Consider the following 6,000-nt stretch of genomic DNA (forward strand, 5'->3'; position numbering starts at 1 on the left):
GATTGCTGCCACATGGTTGGAAGACCCCTGCAGATCAAAATCTGGTAACTTAGATAGCCAGCTAGTAGTAGTAGGAGAGTAGCTAGCAGCAAGTAGAGTAGCTAGCAGCCAACAGAGAGATGAGCCATGCATGTTTGAACGAAGAAAGAAAACATGTAATAAACTGACCCGTGTTTTCCGCCCAACATTACACTCACTATATAATACTATATATGCTGTTTTAATTTAGAATCATGAGATGATGCATTACAAAATGCATGAGTCATATAAGCATCACATATATAAAAATCTAGATCTCAGTTTCGAGAAAAAGCCCACTGGTATCTCCAATACATGTATATAACATAAAAGCTTCAGAGGGGACAGTAACGCAAGCAATTTGCTCTTTCCAATGAAGAAAGCTTCAATCTTGCGACAAGGGACGCTATGGGCAGAGGGAAGTTAGGTGGCAGCCAAGTGGGGAGGTGGACAGGTTAGCTAATAGTATTTGTGGGATTAAGGTTTTTACATTCCTTTGTTTTGAAATCACTATGGTCAGAGTTGTCCTTTCTTTTCTTCAGAACAAAGATGGAATCACTGTAGCAAATAGTAGAATATGATACTGTAAGTGCAGTCATCTCTTCTTTTTTTCTCACCACTGTTTTGCTGAGTGCAGGGAACTGGCAATTTAACAATTGCTCTCCTACTAGGATGGAGTGAAGGGAAGTGACATACTGTGCAGGGAAGTGACATCCCCCATGTAAGTTCCAATGTGAGGCTGATGCTTATGGATCAAATAGTGGCCTTCAAAAAGCTCCTTGACCAGCAGTATCATTTATACCTTGCAGGAATCTGATGTCTTCTATGCCTCCTACTGCTCTTGGCTCAAACTCTAACACATGTAAGCTTCACCTACTTTTCTTCTATTTTACCTAGCATTTCTATGCAGTGATGCGCTCTTGTATGGATCAAATTGTGGCCTTCTAATGATGCTACAGACCTATGTCATTGATTTCATCCATCTCAAACCCCTTCCTATCTTCTTGGACCTATTCTAATCCCAAGTTATTATATATGTCATATCATGAGACAACAGAGAGAGGCTAAGCACAGCAGGGATGCAATATATCACCAAGACATTAATTGAGTTAACAAAATAGGCGGCGTACATGACAATGCAGCGAATGTGCTTATAATTAAGCACATTCACGAGGTAGTAGAACAACTATAGTTAACCAGCTAGAGTTGCCCGGAATCGACGACACATACGTAGCAGCTAGTCGTATGGTTGTGCCACATCAACATGAATGCTCCAACAAACCACAGCACGACGCACTCAGGAATAATTTATATGTTTCCGCTCACTCTCAAACACAGACACAGACACACGTGAATAGGTGTAGTAGGCTAAATTACTAGCAGCGGCATTTATGACAGACCTTTACTTAGCAACCACAATAGATAATATCAAAATTCTTTTTTTTTGGTATACACTCCAGAAGTGCTTTAGTGTTTATGATCAAAAAAATCCAAATTCAAGTTTTGGCATTGTTTGTCTAATTAACTGGAAGCTGGAACAAAAATTGAGAAACATAGCTTGGTTTCCTATGTTTGACTGGGTTGGTGGCAGGACTTTAGAAATTTCATCTATGGGTTTACTTACAGTTGCATTGCAGGTCAGTGCTTTCCCATTTCCCTCTGTTGATTTCAGACACTTTAAAATTAACACAGGAGGGGTTGTTGCTAGGGTATTGATATCAAGGAAATGATAGTTGGTATAGACAAAATCAATGATAGTTTTTCAGCAACTTGGCAGTGCCAGTCAGACAGTCAGGTTTCCGCTCAGCAACTTGGTAAGGTAGCGTTCATCCCATCACAAAATAATTATCAAGGTAGCGTTCATCCCATCCCAAATTATCAAGGTAGCGTTCATCTCAGTTAAGGCTAGTAAACAAAATCCCCACATAGCACAAGCTACAGACGTGCATTTGGATGAACAGAGGCGGACGGGATTTACATACAGATGAAAAACACACAACCAAGACTAGAGATGGAGGATAAAATCCCATCGGCCCACGCGCGGGGGCAGACACAAATGTGAGGGGAAAGGGAAACAGAGGCGGCGCGGTCTCACCGGGGTAGAGGTCGGTGACGGTGTGCCTCCGCTGTAGGCGTAGCCCCACCTTCCTTCTCCTCCACGGCGTCCTGGCGTCGGCCCGGCACTCCCTCTCATCCGCCGGTGGAGGTGCGCGGAGGCCACCCGCCGGTGGAAACCCTAGGGCGAGGAGGAGCAGGCGCGCGGGTGCGGGGAGGGGGCGTGGGTGCGGGGAGGGGGCTCGCGGGTGCGGAGATGGGGCGCGCGGGTACGGGGAAGGGGCGCGGGCTAGCGTCGGGACAGGTCCGGGAGGCGGCGTCGGCGGGGCAGCCTGACGGCGTCGGAGGAGAAGAGAGCGCCCAACAACAGACAACATCCGTGCACCCTTGGATTTATAGTCGGGATGATTTGTAACCACCCCTACAAATATTTTTTATTTTTTTAAATTATTAATTCTGTATTATAAAACCAATTGTGTATATATAAAACAATTGTGTATATGCAATTGTGACCAAAATAAAAGTAATATAAAAACAATTGTGTATATGCATAAATATAATATTTTGTATTATTCTATATATGAATAAATATATATATAAAAAATTGTAGTAAAAACAATATAGAAAACAAAAAAACAAAAATTAAAAATTTGAATTTTAAAACTTCGACTACAATTTTATGACATTAAATGAAATAAAATAAAAATGTTGTAAACATAAAAGTTGTATAACTCATCAACATGTACAACTTTTATTTTGGTCATCTTGTCATGTGACCTTGTTTGAATGATTCAAATTTTGAAATTCAAATAATTTCAACTTGAAACAATATTTTGAAAGAGTAAATGATTTTAGATGAAAAACTCATGGATACCAAAGTTGTAGAACTCATCAATATGTACAACTTTTATTTTGATCATATTTTCATTTGACCAAATTTGAATAGTTGAAATTTTGAATTTCAATAATTGACAACTTCAAACAAGATTTTGAAACCTTAAATGATTTCAACAATAAAAGTCGTGAACATAAAAGTTGTTGAACTCATCACTATCTACAACTTTTATTTTGATCACTTGTTCATGTGACAAAGTATTAGTAAACATTGTTCATAAATTCATTTATGACTCATAGTTTCATGAACTATACGAGAAACATGTTGATTTGTGAACAATGTTTAATATCACTTTGTCAGATGAAGAAATGATCAAAATAAAAGTTGTAGATCTTGATGAGTTATACAACTTTGGTATTCATCACCTTTTCAGCTGAAATCATTTAATGGTTGAAAATCTCGTTTGAACTTGTCGTTTTTTTAAATTTGAAAATTTGAAGTGCTCAAACTTTATCAAATGAAGAGAATGACCAAATCAACACACTAACTTGATAGGGCAAGATTTTAGAAAATTTTAGGAAAAAAAAACCATCACATTTGGAGTTAGTATGAGGGAGAAAGACTAGTTACAAATTTTACCTAGAGATTAAAAAGTAAAAGCACAACTGTTCATGACGATCAATGATGAACAAGTGTGATTTCTCTTTTTAATCTATGGCAGAAACTTGTAACTAGTTTTTCTCCCTCATACTAACTCCAAATATGATGGTTTTTTTCCTAAAATTTTCTAAATTCATGCTCTATCATTTTAGTCTAGTCATCTATCTTTGTCACTAATTTTGAACAATTCAAATTTTAAATTTCAAAAAATGACAGCTTCAAACCTGATTTTCAAACACTAAATGATTTCAGCTGTAAAGGTGATGAATATAAAAGTTGTATAACTCGTCAAGATCTCCTACTTTTATTTTGGTCATTTCTTCATTTCATAAAGTATTAAGTGATTTCATAAAGTTTTAGTAGTAATAGAGTGGATGTTCAAATAGAGTCATCTAGATGTTGCAAAGGGTAGTCTCACACACATGTATAAATGTAGTCTCACACACATACAAAAATATGTAGTCCTACATACGTACATAAATATATAGTCTTACACGCATCCATAAATGAAGTCTTACAAACACACACTTACATAAACACTCCACGTTCAACAACTAGCTAGCCTGCTGTAACGACTTCCCCTTGACACCTTTTTGTTCCCATAGCAATATGTCTTTGGGGAGGTTCTTTTCCACAACCCTGATCTTCTTAGGAAAGTCTGTGAATAGCGGCATCTCATCATAGTTATTGTAAGCTTCAACATCGTCCACGCCATCAACTCCAATAATGTGCTGTTTCCCGGAGGTAACTACGTGCTTTGTCTTCTTCTTCGGGGGGGAGGTTACTTTGTGGATCTGACATATAGAAAACTTGTGTGACACATGAAGCGAGCACCCAAGAGTCATCTTGGTAGCCTAGATTCTCGAGGTCCAGGACTCTTAATCCGATCTCATTCAGTTAGTGTTGTTTGATCCAGCGGCATCGAAACAGGGCCACCGTTATATCCCTTCTATAGTCAAGTTCCCACATCTCTTTAATGATGCCAAAGTATTGGATCTTTTGCTCCAATCCATCGAGAGCCTCTATTCGAACGCCGCTGTTTTGGTTCACATATTTACTATCCTTTGCGTGGGTATAGTATGTATACCCATTGATGTCATAAGCATTCCAAGGTGTCACTTGTCTCGATGGCCCCTTTGCTAACCTACTGATGGTAATAGAGTCTGTGGTTTCTCCAGGCGGTATGTTTTGGTCCTTCAACCATGTAGTTAGTCGTTGCTTGTGTTGTTTCATGACCCAATCATCCGAACGGCCAGTTCTCTCTGCCATAATGATAGCCAAGTGTTCATCAATGTACGGTTGCATCAGTTGTGTACTCTACAAGACACTATAATGCGCCTGACTCACCTCTTTATAATCATGGTCGATGAACACTTTTCTACCACTGGTGCCCTTCCCAGCCAGCCTACCCTTGTGACGAGAATCAGATTTACCAATCCCTTTCTGTACTTTTAGGTACTCTTGACAGCACTCGATGACTTATTTAGTACTGTAACCCTCTATCATGGAGCACTCTGAGTATGCTCGATTATGCACGTATCGACTTAGAACCGACATGAACTGCTCATAGGACCACATTTCATGCAAGTAGCAAGGGCCCAGCGCCTGTATCTGATGAACCATGTGAATCATGAGATGTGGCATTATATCAAAAAAAGCAGGAGATAAACACATCTCCAGTTGATTTTGTTTATCCACCACAAATTCATGTAGGTCACTCAGCTCTTGCTTGCCAATCGTCTTCTGTGAGATCTTTGAAAAGAAGTAGCACATGCGGGTGATGGCCATTTTCAAGAACTCTAGCTTTATAGCCCTGATTGCAATAGGTAGAAACACTGTCAGCATCACATGGCAATCGTGAGCCTTACAATGTGTTATTGACAAGTCCTTCATCGACACTAGCTTCTTCACATTTGCTGAAACCCCAGTCGGGACTTTGATCCCCCTCAGGAAAGTGCATATAGCTCTCTTCTCGTCTGGTGTTAGGTTGAAGCACGCCACAGGCAGAGTTTATTTTCCATTAGCCTCAGGTACTGAGTGAAGCTATGGCATCACGTTTAGCTGCACCATGTCTTTTTGTGCTTTCATACCATCCTTTGACTTGCCTGTGTCCATCAAGGTAGCAATGAGACTCTCAAAGACATTCTTCTACATGTGCATAACATTAATGGCATGGGGGACCTCCAAGTCTGGCCAATAAGGCAGATACTGAAAGAAGATCGATTGTTTCTTGAAAGGTACTCCTTCGACAGGAGGTGTGCTTCTATCTCTGTTCGTCCCATCCGGATTCTTCTTTCCATAGACGACGCGTATGTTTTTCATCATTCTGTACATGTGTTCTCCGTTATGACGTCTCTCCGGAGGGGGTTCAATCTCTAAGGTGTTGTCATAAAATCTAAAGAATAATTTGTTGCGGTACTTGTGACTTGTCT

Source organism: Miscanthus floridulus, chromosome 1, assembly GCF_019320115.1.
Source record: "Miscanthus floridulus cultivar M001 chromosome 1, ASM1932011v1, whole genome shotgun sequence".
Classification (NCBI taxonomy): Eukaryota; Viridiplantae; Streptophyta; class Magnoliopsida; order Poales; family Poaceae; genus Miscanthus; species Miscanthus floridulus.